We start from the raw sequence: 16323 nt of genomic DNA on the forward strand, positions 1-16323 counted from the left end.
TCGCCCCCATATCTATAGGCACCAAACCAAACCAAATCGCGCGAGCACTCTACCACCGGGCAACTCTAGAGCATCCAGTTCCAGGGATCAAAGATAGCATCATCACGTACAGGGAAATTGTAGATCATTACAAAGCCGAAAGAAAAATCTTTCCGCCTCCGCATCGGTCTCTCTCTCTCTGGAGGACGCTCGCATTTGGCAGCGCCTCCAAGGAAACAATTATACATCAGTGACATCACCATATTGGATCTACTTAACTCGGACGAGGGACTATAACGACGCCCTCTGCAAAATTTGTAAGGAGAAAGGTACGTTAGACCATGTAATATGGGTGTGTGCTGGGTCCCCAGGGGCCAAGGAAAACATTGACAGTAGAGAAGCCTGGGAGGCCTTGCTCCAGAGTGAGGCTGAAGACGACCATGAGTCGAGCAATCCGCCTGGCCGTTGAGGCCGTGAAGACTCGCCGTCCTCAACGCGCGGGGACTGCTTCGTCCTCCCCCCCCCCCCCCCTACATCTACATACGTGTAGGTTAAGAGGCGAGCACCCCAGCTCGGTGGAATAATAAAGTTCTCAATCAATCAATCAATCAATCAATCAATCAACTTCGTTTCACTTAGTCGGACTACTCAATTGTGTAGGATTTTTGTTTTCGGCATCGTTTATTTTGATTTTATTGTTTCCCTCTTTAGAACATTTATTTCTGTTACACTGCCTACGGGCAGCCCGATCCTTAGCTTATCTTTCTCTGGGGGCACGTGCCACAAGTGAGGATCATCATCAGCAGCGGCAGCGGCAAAGCTCGCGCGTTTCCAGATCTGTCCCTGATGACCGTTTAAGGCCTTTTCCGACGTCTGTGTTACACTAAGCTGAAAATAGAAATGGCATCGTCCTGGTTGCCTCAAGCAATTCATGGGATCGGCACCCGTTCTGCGAATGTGGTCGTTGTACTGCTGTCGCTGATAGCCGTGTCTCAGGTGAGGGCACTGCATGCTGTTTGCACTGCCGTGTCGCATTCGGATCCCCGTGGCATCGCGACCCTGTAGGCGCGACCTAATGCGGGTTTCGGTTGCAGTGTCGCGCTATTCATTAGGAATGAGTTCTTGATTTTATTTTATTTGATTAACGGGATTTCTTTTCTTATCTGAAAGGACTGTGGCCACCCTGGATGTATTATGATTATTCATTTCTTCGCACACTAAAATCTCGGTACACGAGAATCAGCATAGTTTCTTCTTTATTTCGCTTCTATCTGAAGGCAGACGAAGTTTGGGCCATTAATCTAATCTGCGACTTTACGCTCAGCAACGAAATGTCATTTTTGCTAAAGAACTAAGGGCACGTATCAAGTAGTCGGACAAACCCCTGTCAGTGGACAAGTAACTCGCCATAAATGAGCTCCAAGTGCAGCACAAATGTCCACCAGTAATTTTTTTTTTTTAAAGCGAAGCTTTGTACCTCTACCAGCCAAGGGTTCTGTCGTGTCCGTCGTTGTAAGCAAAAAACGATCCCGACGAACCGCTAATTGCAGGTATAGCAGTATAGCTTACTTGAATTCAGGCATTCAGCGTACAACTAAGCACTCGTTTTCGCAAGAAAAACCACAAAAACAAGCTTCAAAGTGATGAGCCAACATGATGGATGATAAGGGCTGCGGGCAAATAACGGAAACAGGCTCGGCGCGGTCCGTAAGATTAGATTGCAGCTGTTGCAAAGCTTATGCAGCTGCTTGAAAGAGGGTTGACGTCATTCGAAACCCTTCCAGCCTAGTAACTGCTTCGGTTCATTTTCTAGACTACCCCACTATGGGGTAGTCTAGTAGTGTGTATCACACCGATCATAAAGCAGTAGTGAACATTGTTGTGAAGTAAATAATAATAAAGGCCGTGGTTAAAGTTACGTTGTAGTGTGTGAAATATCAAGTGCGCCGCAGTCACCGTGAGGGTGGCGTAAAAAGCTTCGCTTTCCAACCACCTTCACAAGGTGGATTGGCGGGCAATTTTTTATTGTTCGGCCGCACTTGCTAATGACATTATTGCTGCCCTGGCCGACAGGGTCTTGTTCTTGTGAAATCTCTTTATGCAGCCTATGAAGAGCTTTTTAAATATGATCCCAGGGGTTGAATTCGAATTCTTTTTTTTTCCTTCGTGAAAATTGTCATTGGCCCGTCTTCTTTGTATGTATTATATTAATGAGTTCTATCACGATTCACCGTCGATTTTTCCACGAATCCCTCTTGCTCGAACAACTTTGTGAATACAGGACCCGGGCTAATCACACAACAATTCGTATTCTAAAGGATGAGGCAAAATAAAGAATTTAGAGAAATCGCGTGGCCAGTTAAAGGGGACGACTTGGCGAGGTGGTTAATCTTGGTGTTATAGCGAAGCAGCGCAAACGTAACGAGGACAATTAGAGAAACGAACGCAACAGGACCAAGGCTGAATGCCAACTAAAAATTAAGTTTGCAGACAGCTCTGGTCCTGTTGTGCTCGTTTTCTTTGTTACTCTCAGTACTTTCGTGCTTCTCCACTATAATCAATCACAGTCAACGTTTCCGAGCAAAATTGCTCTTGAATTCGACCCATGATAGCATCTTAAACATGCTAGATTGGCGTTGAATGATAAGTGCTCTTCCACTCAACCCCCCCCCCCCCCTCCGCCTTGCTTTTTCATTCTGCAGAGTGACAACAGCAAACTGGGAGTTGTGAACTTCTTTACACATGGCAAGGATGCTTCAGTCTGCTTCAAACACTATCCGGAGTTCAAGGCGCTGCCACAAGACAGGTCGGAAGCGGTAAGTTTTTCGAAGTCCCACGCTGAGAGAACATTATCTTTAGATGCGAAGCATCTTATGGTCGGGGCTATGTCACTCCCTCCCTCCATCCATCCGCCGTGCGGCGTCCACACCCGCACTGGGCATGCGTGTCCTCCTCCCCCTCCTCTCCGTGTCTCATCTCTCCTCTCCACACCCGCACTGCGCATGCGCATCCTCCTCCCCCTTGTCTCCTTGTCTCATCTCCTCTCCACACCCGCACTGCGCACGCGCATCCTCCTCCCCCTCCTCTTCTTGTCTCATCTCCTCTCCTCTCGGCATTCCTCCTCTCCTCTCCGACGCTCCTCTCCTCTCCGGATTGCGCAATGAATGGCACCTGCGGCTCCGCGCGCGATAATGCGAAGCAGCTTAGGTTAGAGGCGCGACGGTAGGCGCTGCATACTCCGCTGGGGGGCGCCACTGTAGCTCGCGGTATAATGACGCGCACGCGCGCTCCGCTCCTCTCATTCTCCTCCCGCAACGCCGCGATGAGTGTCACGGACAGCGCCAGCGTCAACGCCAGTGTCAGCGCCGCGGAGAAGAGGACTCGAACCGCTGCCACGAAACGGCAGCGGCGACAGGTCGATCTGAAAACTAATGGGAACTTGAGTCGGACCCCATGGCTGCTTCGCATACTACTCAGGGTTCCCATACGGGAATATGGTGTAATTTTTTTTTGTAGGCGCACTCTGCGCTTGGAGCCACAAACTAACTATTATGGTCACCTGTGCATTCGAACTTCTTGGTATTCGCCTAACGAGCGATCGCTGTTGTATCGATAGTATAACTTATGTGAACTCAAAGACGGGTTAAAAGTGCCAAGTACGTATGTCAGAAATGCTATAGTTATATTCTCAGGTCTCATGCATCAAGATGATTGAATATCTGAACGTAAATGGGCTCAATCACCAAGCGCTTGTTCATTAAAAAATTAAAAACAAAGAAAAAACATACGAAACATACAAAACGAAAGGCGAACAAAGGGAAATATCAAGCGTAAGTTAGGTAATTTCCCGTCTATTTGATGTAAAATGCACCATCGCAACTCAGCCTAACTGCGTTGAGGAGCCCTTTCTAGTGTTCAATCGCAGCGTCCTTGATTGACTCGTACCTGTTTCACGCGCACCGGCAAATGAATTGACGGAAATTCGCGTTGTATAGCTTGTTCGTTCTTGTTTCGGTGGTACTTATGCAGTATGAGCTCAGACCAACATCTCCACCGTCCTGTTGTTCATCTTTCTTAATTAAACAGCCCGCAACCCTTTAGGGAGCACGACTCAGCGCCTTGGGGAAGGGGAGGGGGGATGTGAAGAATAAATGAGAGAGAGAGAGAGAGAAGGTCGAGGTGTTCCAGAACCCTTGACCGTCAGCGGTAGCCAGGCGGCGCATTCACAAGTTAAACAACAGCACCGTGTCATCCAGGAACGTGAGAAGATGCCTGAAGGCGGAGCTGTAGTCTCGGCCGGGGAACAGCAGTTGCGATGCCGAGACCGCAGATAGTCCTAGGCGTCGAAATGATACGCGTTGAGAGAAGCGCTTGTCTTTGGAGAAATCGGGGCAGGAGCAATGTTGATGACCGATTGTTTTGGCCTCGCCGCACGCTGAGCAGGCCGGGGATGAAGCCAGGCCTTTGCTACCAAATTCCACGTGTGCACCACAGTGAGCGAGTGCGAGCCACTGTCTATATAACAGGTGGCGAAGATAGGAACATTGACAGCAGTTATATACAGTTCTGTAACGTATATCTCTATGTAAAGGCGATGAATAAAACGTCACCGTCATTCTACAAAAGTTGATTGATTGATTGATTGATGGATTGATTGATGAAAGAGCACTTGCGCTATAGAATTCGCAATGTAGAGGCGGTGATAGAAATTTTGTTTGGACAATGTGCCGTTCTATTCTCAGCCGGTGATGCACGGGACTCTCCTCGCCGCGCTCCCTCTAAGGGCTCCGTCTGCGTGCATTTTCGTAAGGTTTCTGTCATGAATTAAGAGTTTCTATTTGTGCGAGTCACCTTTAAAGACAAATAGGAATGTGGAGGGATTGAAGTAGCACTCTGGGGCTAAGCTTAGCCACACACTTTATTCCTACGGGTGCAGCGATAGTTTTAAAATCGGACTTAGTATACTGCGCTACATGGGGCCACCCGCTATGCAAGTATAGCGACTTTAGCAATTAGTGGCGTCTTTCATGATCAACCCAAGAATTGCTTAAGACTTTATCCACTACGTACACAAGGTCCACTCGGTTCCTGCGATGCTGTTTACGTGCGATCTGTCTTTTTTTTTTTTTTTTGCTATCCTGCAGCAATCGTTTGAACTCCAGCCCTTCTTCCCCTACACAAAGACACTATATAAGTGAGTCTGGAGATTACAGGACAGGACATATATGCGGCCTCCACGACCAGTACCATAACAGCGAGACAACCGCGGCGTGGACGCAGAAGGATGGTTTCTCATTGTCTGCTTCGCATTTATCTACCAAACCGCAGAAAGGCGACCGACCCATAGCGAACATGGCGGCGCAGGACGGCTGCCAGCCGCTGCACGGAATCAACTTGACCGGCGCCGTGGTGCTCGTCAACGACAGTAGCCGTTGCCCGCTTGAGACCGTAGCTCGAAACTACGGCAACGCCAGCGCCTACGCGCTCGTTGTCGGCCTCTCCGACAACAAGCTCGTGAGTTCAGTGGCTCGCGACTATTTATTATTGCTACTTGTGTTGTCTACACCGCTTTAACTTCGTGCTCCTGGCGCTGCCGTCGTGAAAATGCCGAACTGTAAACAGATATATTTTCTTATGTGTCAGCTGGCTGAAGACAGGCGTAATTAGAGATATCTGGGAGAAGATTTCGTCCTGCAATATACCTTAAAGAGGATTATGATGATAATGACGATGATGATGATGATGATGATGATGATGATGATGATGATGATGTGACGTTGCAAGCAGTGGCAGCAAGCTGGCGAGCGTGAGGAGCACCAAAATTATCTCAACGACTTTTGTCGCTTGCGCGTTGGCCATGATCTGAACAGCGGAGACACAAGGGCACCAGCGAATACACTCGTTTGTGCTTGTCTTTTGTGCTGTTCACATTATGGTGAGCAACCAGGCAGGCAATGTCAACCTGTTACATTATGATTGTTAACACCGTGGTTCAGGCGAAACTTTCCTCACTGGTAGCCAAATACGGTGGTGCCCTAGATCTCTACTACGAACCATGTGCAGCCATTGCACGAGTGTAGAGTGAGTGGTGCCAGAGGAGGCACCCGTGTTGGTGTCAATGCAAATCTTTACTCCACACGTATAGCCACCGTCAGACTTCACCAGAGCAATGAAGACACACAATCCTAGCAGCTTAATTGTAACAAACATGAGTTTAAAACATTTTTTTTTACGGAGATATGTTCAAATAGTAGTTTCAAGGCACCTCAAACCAGAAATCTCCACCACAGTAGCACAGTAACCACAGTAACCACGTGCTTTAAATTAAGCACAGGGCTGACGACATCGGCAGAGACGATTGTCCATCGATAACTGTTCCCTGTAAAACCATTGAACAACGTTGACTATCAGCTATCAACACAATTTAGCCTTCTCTTTTGCTAAATATCACACTTCTATTTCAGAGAAATTGACCAACCTGAGAGAGATGCGTGGGGGTTCAAACAACAGCTAGCACATTATTTTCCTCTTTCCGCAGGACGACGCCGTTTATGAAAGGAAATCATTGGAGGACCTCGATATAGTGGTTGGATTTGTAAGCAGGAGGAGTTTTGTAACTATGTTGGTGAGTCAATGACCTTGTATTCACGCATTTTTGCGTACTTTGACGTGCGGAAAGACTTGATTGCGGACAAATTTCATGTTCACGTTTCTTTATAGTATGAAAAGTTCGTCATTAAACTTTGAATTATACCACAGTATTACTTTTAATACTCGAAGTTTCTTTTCAACAGCCATATTTTGTTTCTTTATTTTTGGAAACTAAATTAATATCTGAAAGCATAGCAATAATAATTCAAAGCAAAAAAAAAAACAATTTCTTCAGATTTTTAGTCAGCGCGCAGGAAGTTTAATGAAATTCCGTGGAACTACGTTTTTCGCGGTGAATTAGAACACGTGCTCTTTGCAGCACAAAGTACAAGTCAAAATTAAATTTCGCGTTCATTGTACAATTATACAAATATATGTGAGTAGATCTCACGCACTCTATATTTGATTGAATAAGGTATACGCAGATGTCAACACCTCAGCGCTAGGTTGTCTCATACAGATAGTGCTAACCAAACACCCCAATATGGCCGTGCTGATTCCTCCTGGAGACTTAAAAAGCTTTCTTCTAAAAAAAATTGAGGCACTGTCGTCGTTTGCAAACCGAGTAAAGACGTCATCAACGTTTGTTTTGCTATCATTTTCCCCAGCCACAAACACATTCCAGACGGAAAAATTTTTTAGAGCATTAAGGATCAAGTTCCCGGAGACGGAATACGAATTAAACATATAAAGGCCTTAACAGCATGTTGTAAAATACATCTATTACCCTCTTCATCGCCATTTTTATGGTTGCAAATGTTCCGTTTAACCCACACATGTCGTTAGATCAAGTCTCTTTAGCTGATACGCGACAACGTTCATTTGCCGAAAATTTGTCTACATATTGAGGTTGGCACCTACAATTGGTTTTGTTGAAATCATCAGGATAATATTTTATATATTTGTTCATTAGCAGTGCTTATTGCTGATTTCTTTCTTTTTTTGTATTTCATCAGAAACTGATGACGCCGAACGAGCCGCTGACGGTATTACTGTTCACAAAGGACTACGAGATGGACCCAAGCGTGATACTCGTGTGGTTCATTGCCACTTTCTGCGTAGCGGCTGGCGCTTTTTGGGCAGGAACCGTCAGTCATCAGATGTAAGTCACGAGCAGAGCACAATCGCCTAAGTTTCTAATAAAACGGAGACAACCTCTTGTTTCCGTCTTTCCAAACAAGTGACAGAAAAGTTGAAATAAAGCGAAATAACATGGAATTGAAACAAAAAAGAACTGTAACGCGAGCACTAACTTGCATCTGAAGGTCCAATGAAAACCATCCACCCCGGTGGATCGTGGTGCATGCGCGAAGCCAGCCACAATCACTCCCAAAGCTATTAAAGTCGGATTTCGATGGGGTCGAAATGCAAAAACATCCCTGTACTGTGCACTGGGTGCACGTTAAAGAACCCTAGGTGTAATGTGTATCACCATCGAAACGTGTACCTTCTGGGATGTGAAAAGTTGTTTTTGATAATGTGTCTGCGTAACCGGGGTGACGGGGTGTTGGTCATGTGATGCGGGTTACATATTGGTTTTCTTCCAATAAACTTCAGTTGTTAGTCAGCGCTGCATTGTGCCCCCTTATATTCCTTTTGACCGCATCCGCTGCGCTGTTAGCTACCATGAAGTAGCACCAACTCGCCCAATTTTCCATCCTATTGAATCCCAGGTGGTCCAAATTAATCCGGAGTCGTCTACTACGGCATGCCTCATAATCATATCGCGGTATTGGCACGTAAATCCCCAGAATGTAATTTTTAATTGTTGTGCTCACGTGTTCTTTTTCCTCTATATAGTAAATGAGCTATCAGGCACCTCGTTACTATCCTCAGATGTAATTAGTTCCTTAGTGCTTTGTACGCGTATCTACACTTTTTGGCTGGCTTTTTTGCTACGTGGCAGATGTCAGGTAATAAAAATTCATCATCTCACGCAAAGGGTCTTACTGTGTTGCAAGATTCTTCTTTTCTCTTTTTAACTTTTTTTTTTGTACTCTGACTTTTGCCATCTTTTGTTTTAGATTTTAGATCCACCGAAGTTGCTTAATGGGACCTCTACGCTACTGACCACCACATATACCTAAGATCCTGGAAACAAAAATTAATTCCTTCCGTTCGCAGCTACCGCTACCACGTGCAACGAGTGAGAAGGCTGGCATCCGTCCCTCCTCGACGAGCCCAAATCGAAGCGGCCAGGCCAAGCCAGCCCGCTGCTGGTGCTGCTGACACTAGGGCTGGTGGTGCTGGAGCTGCCAGTGCTGGTGGTGCCGGTGGCGCAGCTCAAGCAGCGGGAGCTGCTGGCGCCGTAGGCGGGGTGGCCAAAGGCGGCGCCGGTGACACTGACAAGCGTGAGAGTGACACCAGCTTCGAAGAAGCGGTCGACGTCGAGCTCACGCCCGCCGCCATCCTCATCTTCGTGGTGTTCATGTCCTCCTCGCTCGTCGTCATCTACCTGCTCATCAAGTACATCGGTCAGTACAGTCACAGAAGACAGATTTCTGTACCCCTCTTTGACTTGATGCCACACTTCACTGAACGCGTCATAACTTTTAACAGCGGAGCTGTTTCAGCCGACCGTTAGTCCGTGCAGAGCGAACAGAAAATGTGGGCCGATCCTGGCGGTAGTGCAGAAAGGGTGCAAGCGCAATGGCACATACCCCTGTGAACTAGCGAAGGTGTTTAAGCCTAGCCCAACTACGTGGTCAATACCTTGCGATAGCCAATCGATAGCCAATCAATAGCTAATCGATATTAGATCAATATAATAAACTCCTGGAAATGCTGGGGATGACTTGGTAGTGCTTAGCCTTGCCCATATACGTGGCCAATACCTTGCGATAGCCAATCGATAGTCAATCAATAGCTAATCAATAATTGATCAATAATCAATAAATTCTGGAAAATGATGGGGATGAGTTGGTAGTGCTAGGTGCCGATCAGCTCCGCTGTTTCTTTAGCCTTGCGCCACTATTGCAAGCTACGCCAATTTTTTTACTTTCTGATTTCAATCCATCACATGTGAGTTTTCGCCGCCCCGGCAAGAAAGGTCAATCGCAATGACTTTATTGGCTGAACTATGTGCCAGCGCTTCCTAAAATGGGCCCACCACTCATAAAACTCGCGATGCCCTGTCTCGATTATACAGCAGCGCAATAAGAAATATTGCGGAAAATAGTGCTACAGCGGCGCTTGCGAAATCAAGGCACGAATTCGTAACCGATTATATCTACGCTCGAATACAGTCTCCTGCGGCGTTATATGGGAAAGCAAACTTGAAGAACATGCATGTGGCTGCTACTTAAAGTCCGAATAAACGAATCAGATAACGCTAGGTCTGTTGTGTTATCGTACCAAAAACTGTAGTCTTGTTATAAAATTTGGTGGTAATGGCAAATCACTGGTAAGCGCTAGAAAACCTTTGCAGATGTATGCCGATCTGGGCCACTGATACTCCAAAGACGGTGAAGCTGTGTAAGCGGGCTCCCACACTCTTCGTCGGAAGTAATAGAGGTTCACCAGAAACGCCGCCTGTCGCGTTCTCACCGACGGCCTCGTCATACGGCCGCTTCGGAGCCCCCATGAGGCTGCGTTACCGGACCACATCGTCAATAGTCACCGTTGTAGCTGTACAAACTCCTTGCGTGGACTTGGTAAAACTTGACGTGAGGAACAAATATAGCGGATTGCTGGCTGAAAATTCTAGCTCTCCCGTAATTCAGAGTAGATGTAAGCATGAAATGGCTACCGTATCGCGTCTATTGCTGCCTGTGGTGCCGCCGCCTTCAACCGATTTTCTTCTTCCAGCAGTGCGGCGCGCTCAGCGAGTCTGTCGCTACATTTATTGCGATAGCAATTATAATGACACTTCAACCGGATTTCTGCCGTCGGCGTCGCCGTCGCCGTGAGGGTCCGTATAGATAAAATCTTCGCCGCGCGCCGTATGCCCGAGCGGAAGCGTGCGGGGAGGCGCGCTCTCACGGAGAGCGAACGCACTCAATCTCCCACGTGAAAGCAAGGAAGCGGGAAGCCAGCGCCGGAGGGAGCGGGGCGGGGGGGGGGGGGCACTTCTACTCTGCCAACAACCGCGCTCGTCGCTCGCCCGCACCGTCTCTTATCTCCACACGGCTCTGACCTTTATGCGCTGTGCATTCGCCGCTCAGTTTCCGTTGAAGCGATAGACCGCACGTACCTTCGCCCGCTGCGCGGCGTATGCGCTCGCTGCCAGCGTTTTCACAGTCGTCGTCTGCAGTCATTCAGTGTGATCTATTCATGTTTGTTTGTGCGCGCTCACACCACGCTTGTTCATTCAGTTAGTAATAGTCGGGCCACATTTTCCAACGCACGCTATACATGCAATGCTGCCCGGATCGGCAGTGCAGCGCTACAGGTGTGTCCCTTCGCACGCGCTGCCCACGGGAAGCGCTTCTCATCAACACCACCGTTTCACTCGCGCCTTCTCGTGGTCATCGAGTCTCTCTTCATGTCGGTCTACTTACGCCACAGCACACGTGCTTACTTAATCAGCTCATGTTTACTACAATTCATATTGCTACCAAAACCGCTCACCTTACTTCGTATGACATTGCTGTGTTGCTATCGCATTCATTGCTTCGCCCTTAGGGCGAAACTGTGACATTTTTTTCTTCTTGTCGCGGACCGCTCACGGACCGCTGGCGTTCAAGAGAGCACAGGCAACCTCTCTATCTGCCGTTTGAACGTCGCTATTAGAAATACAACTTCAGTGGCGCACTAGAAGTTACAGCTTGAGTGATATTGCGAACAAACAGGAATAAATCGGAAGCAATATATTTTATAACTTGTTTGGGAAGTATCTATCGTATGTAATGCTTTCCTGTACAAAGAGTTGGGGGCCAGAGACCGTATTTTTTTAATTATGGGGTTTTATGTGCCAAAACCACGATCTGATGAGGCACGCCGTAGATTTGGATTTGGACTCCGGAAATTTGGACCACCTGGGGTTCTTTAACGTGCCCCTAAATCTAAGTACACGGGTGTTTTCGCATTTCGTCCCCATCGAAATGCGGCCGCCGTGGCCGCGATTCGATCCCGCGACCTCGTGCTCAGCAGCCCAACACCATAGCCACTAAGAAACCACGGCGGGTACCATATTTTCCTAATTTTATTGCGATAGCAATTATATGGACACTCCAAGCGCACTTTTGCCGTCGCCGCCGTGAGGCTCCGTGTAAAAGCCAACGGCGATAAAGTCGTCGCAGCGTGCCGTGCACTGTGTGTGCGAGTGAAAGAGTGCGAGGGTGAGCCGGCAACCGCAGTTTAATCTCGCGTACGCGAGAGGAATGCAACCGGAAGCGCGCGGTCTTCGTTCGCGCGCGAGGCACGGGGAGGAGGCGACGGAGAGGGCGTGGCGTCTGTTCTGCTCCCACGCGGCTGTTGCTCAGGGAGCTGCCGCACGGGCGCCGTATCTTGAAAGCGATCTGCGATGTGGACGAAGTGTGCGCCCGCGGGGCCCTCATCTTCAAAGCGATAGGCGATGGGGACAAAGTGCATGCTCCGAGTGCCGGTAGCTTTGTATGCGCTTTGCTTTCGACGTTTAGTTCGCGTTGAAGCGAGAGACAGCGCGAAGGTCAATTTGCTCGCTGCCGCTGGTGCGCTTTCTCAGTCCAGCGTTTTGACGAGTTTCCGCGGTCATCGAGCGAGAGGTGTTCCCGTTTACCTGTGCGCGCATGACACCATGCTTGTTTATTTAGTTAGTAAGCGAATATTTCCAACTTTATACGGCCGACAAAACTTCTATCCTTACTTCGTATAGCTGTCTACTAATTTTCTATCGCAATCGATGCTTGGCCTTTCGGGCGAAACTGCGACTTTTTTTTTTTACTGGTCGCCCGGATGATCTCGTTTTGTTCTCGTTACGATGCGCGGATGTTATCGTTTGAGTGCCCGGATAAGGGCTATGGCTTTTGGCTCAAGGTCACTTGAAGGTCGCGACAACGGGAGTTAAAAGCATTTTATGCCTAAAAGACCGTGCAAAGGAGTTGTCTATTCGAGTGAGCATCGGCAGCACTATTCGCTTTTCCTGTCTTAGTGAATATGACGCTACTTAATTCGCTTGCAGCAGTGCGTGTTGCTAGGCTAGTCGGTTCGCACTGAACAATTTTATGAGCATAAGACCTATGGCCATTTGTCGCAAAATGGAAATATAAAAAGAGAGGGGATAAGGTGAGCGCTAGCTAATTTCCTCCCCTCCCGCTTTTTAATTTCAATTTTGCGTCAAATGACCATGGTTATATGGTGGTTAATTCTCTTTCATGGCCAGAAAAACAATGGTGTGGGTTATCTCCTTTCTTTCTTTTTTACAGTGTACGTCATTATAGGAATGTTCGTGCTGGCATCGTCCGTCGCCCTCGTTGGCGTGCTCGAACCTCTGGTCCACAGGCTTCCTATCGGCACTACGAAGTACGTAATGATTTAGTACTATTGCTGTCCTATTGGTTGATCGATGCGAGTGTGATATTTTAAACCAGCGCAACGGCTATAATAGCTGCGGTAGCGGCAGGCGCCACGTTAAATTTGACCCGCGAGTTTTTAACGTGCACACAAACACGAGCGCTTTTTGCAATCCGCCTCCACCGAAATGCGGCCGATGGGCTGAAAATCGAGCCTGCGACGCCGTTCTTACCGCAGCAACAGAACGCCGTACCCACAGAGCCACCGCGATTGGAGATTGCTCTTCGGAGCAATCAAAACGTGCTAACGAAGATGGCCTGTCCGATGTCTTACAGTTCCTACTAATTAAATTCTTTGTGAAATAACTCCGCAATCTTGCCGAAGCTCTGCGCGCTAGCATGCGACGCGCAGTTTTGTGCCTGAATGCTTGATATCCCGTGACAGTCACGAATTGTGATGCACTGTCAATACACGCGTCAAAGTTACATATTTTATTCCAAGGGGCTGCAGACTCCATTGAAATAAAGTCAAGAGTGGTAGTGTGATCATTTGTGTACTCGTGTAGCTTTTTTAAAGCGAAGCTTCTTTTCCTCTTGTCCACACATTTTGAGGCTGCTGCCTTGCCAATTGTACAATCAGAGTCACTGGGTATTTTCCACTTGGTATCTGTCGGAATAGACAGCTTGGACCACTGGGTATGGGAACATGCTTGGCCAAATTTCTCAGAATTGGTATATGCCACCACTGGGTAGGTGCTCGAGTAGACAAGTGGAACAACTGGCAAGAAAAAGAAGTAAATGAATGAACGTATTTCTTTTTTGATTTCTCAGAGGGAAACAGAGGGTTACGAAGAAAAAGCTGCGTAATGCAGCTTGAGAGGGCTCCGGCCCAAACATAGGTGAACCAGAGCTTGCATTGAGCTAGAAGGGTTGAGCTACAAGAAGTGAAGAAGTAAAGGCAAATAGATGCTACTGGCATTTAAGGTCGTCATCGTTGTCGTGCCCGTTGCTGTGGCTTAGCGGATATGGTGTTGCGCTACTAGTGGACGAGATCGCGGTGTCAAATCGCGGCCGCGGCGGCCGCATTTCGATGGGCACGAAATGTAAAAAACGCCCGTGTCCCGTGCATTGAGGCCATGTTAAAGATCCCTGGTGGTCTAAAATTATTCCGGAGTCCCCCACTACGGCGCGCATCGTAATCATATCGTGGTTCTGGTGCGTAAAACCCCAGATTTTTTTCAACGTTGGGTTTGAATATGTGTTTTCCTTTTTTCGTGTCTATTTATTTTTGTAAGGGTGCCCACCTACATGCTGCCCTGCTTCTACATCGAGGTGGAAGTGCGGCAGCTGTGCCTGATTGTGCTCTCCGTGAGCGTGGCCTTCTCTTTTGTCGTGATCCGGCACCACCCGAAATCCTGGATCCTGCAGGACGCGCTGGGCATCATATTCTGCCTCTACATGATCAAGACCCTGCGCATGCCTAACCTCATGGTGATCTGGCACCGATTTCACTGCCTTTGTTGCCACTCGCTCAACAACAGTAACCTACTGAGTCTTATTTAACGATTAATACGGCAGGCTCATATTTTGGGGCTGAACAAGACATGCAAGTTGAGTGGCATATATATATTTCTTTAATCTTTATATAATAACCTACAGGCCACGCGCAGGCACGGGAACCAAACAAAATAAGGCTGTACTCACACGAAATGATAAATGAGCAGTTTAGAAGCGTGGACTCAAAATTGGTAAGGTATTTAGCGTTTGGTGCATATTCTGTTCCGCTTGCCTGAATGCACACTCTTGTTCGGTCGCACGGTATCATTTGTTCTTGCGGATTATTATGAATTGGGAAATAGTTGTAACGTGCTTCTATCCAATCTTGGTATGGCACCTAATTAACTATGTAGAGTCTGCATAGACGCAGGCTAAGGCGTGCGTGCGTTATATAAGGGTTATATTTAGTGAGTACGGGCACACGGCTGGCATTTACATATAAATTTGTTATAAGTATGATATGCGTGATACAGTGGGATAGGTTCAGTAAGTTATTGATATGCAGGGGTGATTTGTAAGAACTGGCAGTGGCCAATCGTAACACCAGACGAGATCATAGCTAGTGCTGCCAGCCAATGGCAAATAGTTCATAGGAACAAAGAGCCTCGGGAAGTATACGGCTTTTGTGCCTGGATTCGAAAACCCTTTAGACACAGCGCTTTGTAATCTGTTCGGACCAATGACGTTACTGCATTGTGTGCGATAACTGATGGTCAATAGCAAACAATCCTTAAGGTAAAAAGTTTTGTGAATCGGACGCCTGGACAAACTGTGGTAGGACTAGCCTGTAATGAAGCTCAGAGAGCGACTAGCAAAGGGGCAGAGCAGACCTGACCGCTACATGTTGTGACGTAATTAACCGTGCTGTTTCTTTACTGCAGGTTATCGCCGTTTTGTTGATCTTGCTCTTCTTTTATGACATATTCTTCGTCTTTCTCACGCCGTTCATTCTGCCAGTAAGTGAGCATGGTACACTTAGTATTATACTATATACGCTTAGTATTTTGAGGCCACATCGTATCTCTTCGTTGTGTTGCACCTTATTGTGTTTTAACTGGATTTTTAGAGTATGAAGTTCAAGGGGCAGATAACTTCATTTCCTTAGTTGCTCCAACTTTTTTTTCTTCTATTCCAAGCCGTACGACTATCAGCGGATAATTGTGATTAAGTCATCGTTTTTCTGCGCCGATATTAAACTAAGCAGGTTAGCGGCGTCTGCGTAGTCGGTAAATTCTTGATTGGTGTAATCAGCAGCTAAAGTAATACAGTTGCATGCTCATTCAATCCTGAAGCAAGCAGCGATTCAGTATATTCTCATTTTCGGCAATTGTCTTAATGACACATACGGTATTAAATTAGATGGTTTCCTTTCGTCTTTTGTAACTCGATGTCTATTCTGTTGTGGTGCCGCTGTCAACAGTCTTACTTTTACAAGTGTATAACTACGGCTAAGAATGTAAAAAGGACGAGAATGTGGGAACACGAAGTCAAAGCGCCCACTTAATTTTGATACTGTTTTGTTTACCTGTATAATTCATTCTTGTCTTCCCACGCATTCCGTTCGGCGCGAATTATTCGCGTTACTGTTATGGTGGCCACCAGCAGGGTCTGTCCCTTGCACAGCTGCCGGTTGTGTCAGCCGCAAATGCACCGAGAAAGCGTTTATAAATGCACTTGCACAAAACGACAGAGAAAATCCGCCTGC

The sequence above is a fragment of the Dermacentor silvarum genome, chromosome 6 (genome assembly GCF_013339745.2).
Source record: "Dermacentor silvarum isolate Dsil-2018 chromosome 6, BIME_Dsil_1.4, whole genome shotgun sequence".
NCBI classification, from domain to species: domain Eukaryota; kingdom Metazoa; phylum Arthropoda; class Arachnida; order Ixodida; family Ixodidae; genus Dermacentor; species Dermacentor silvarum.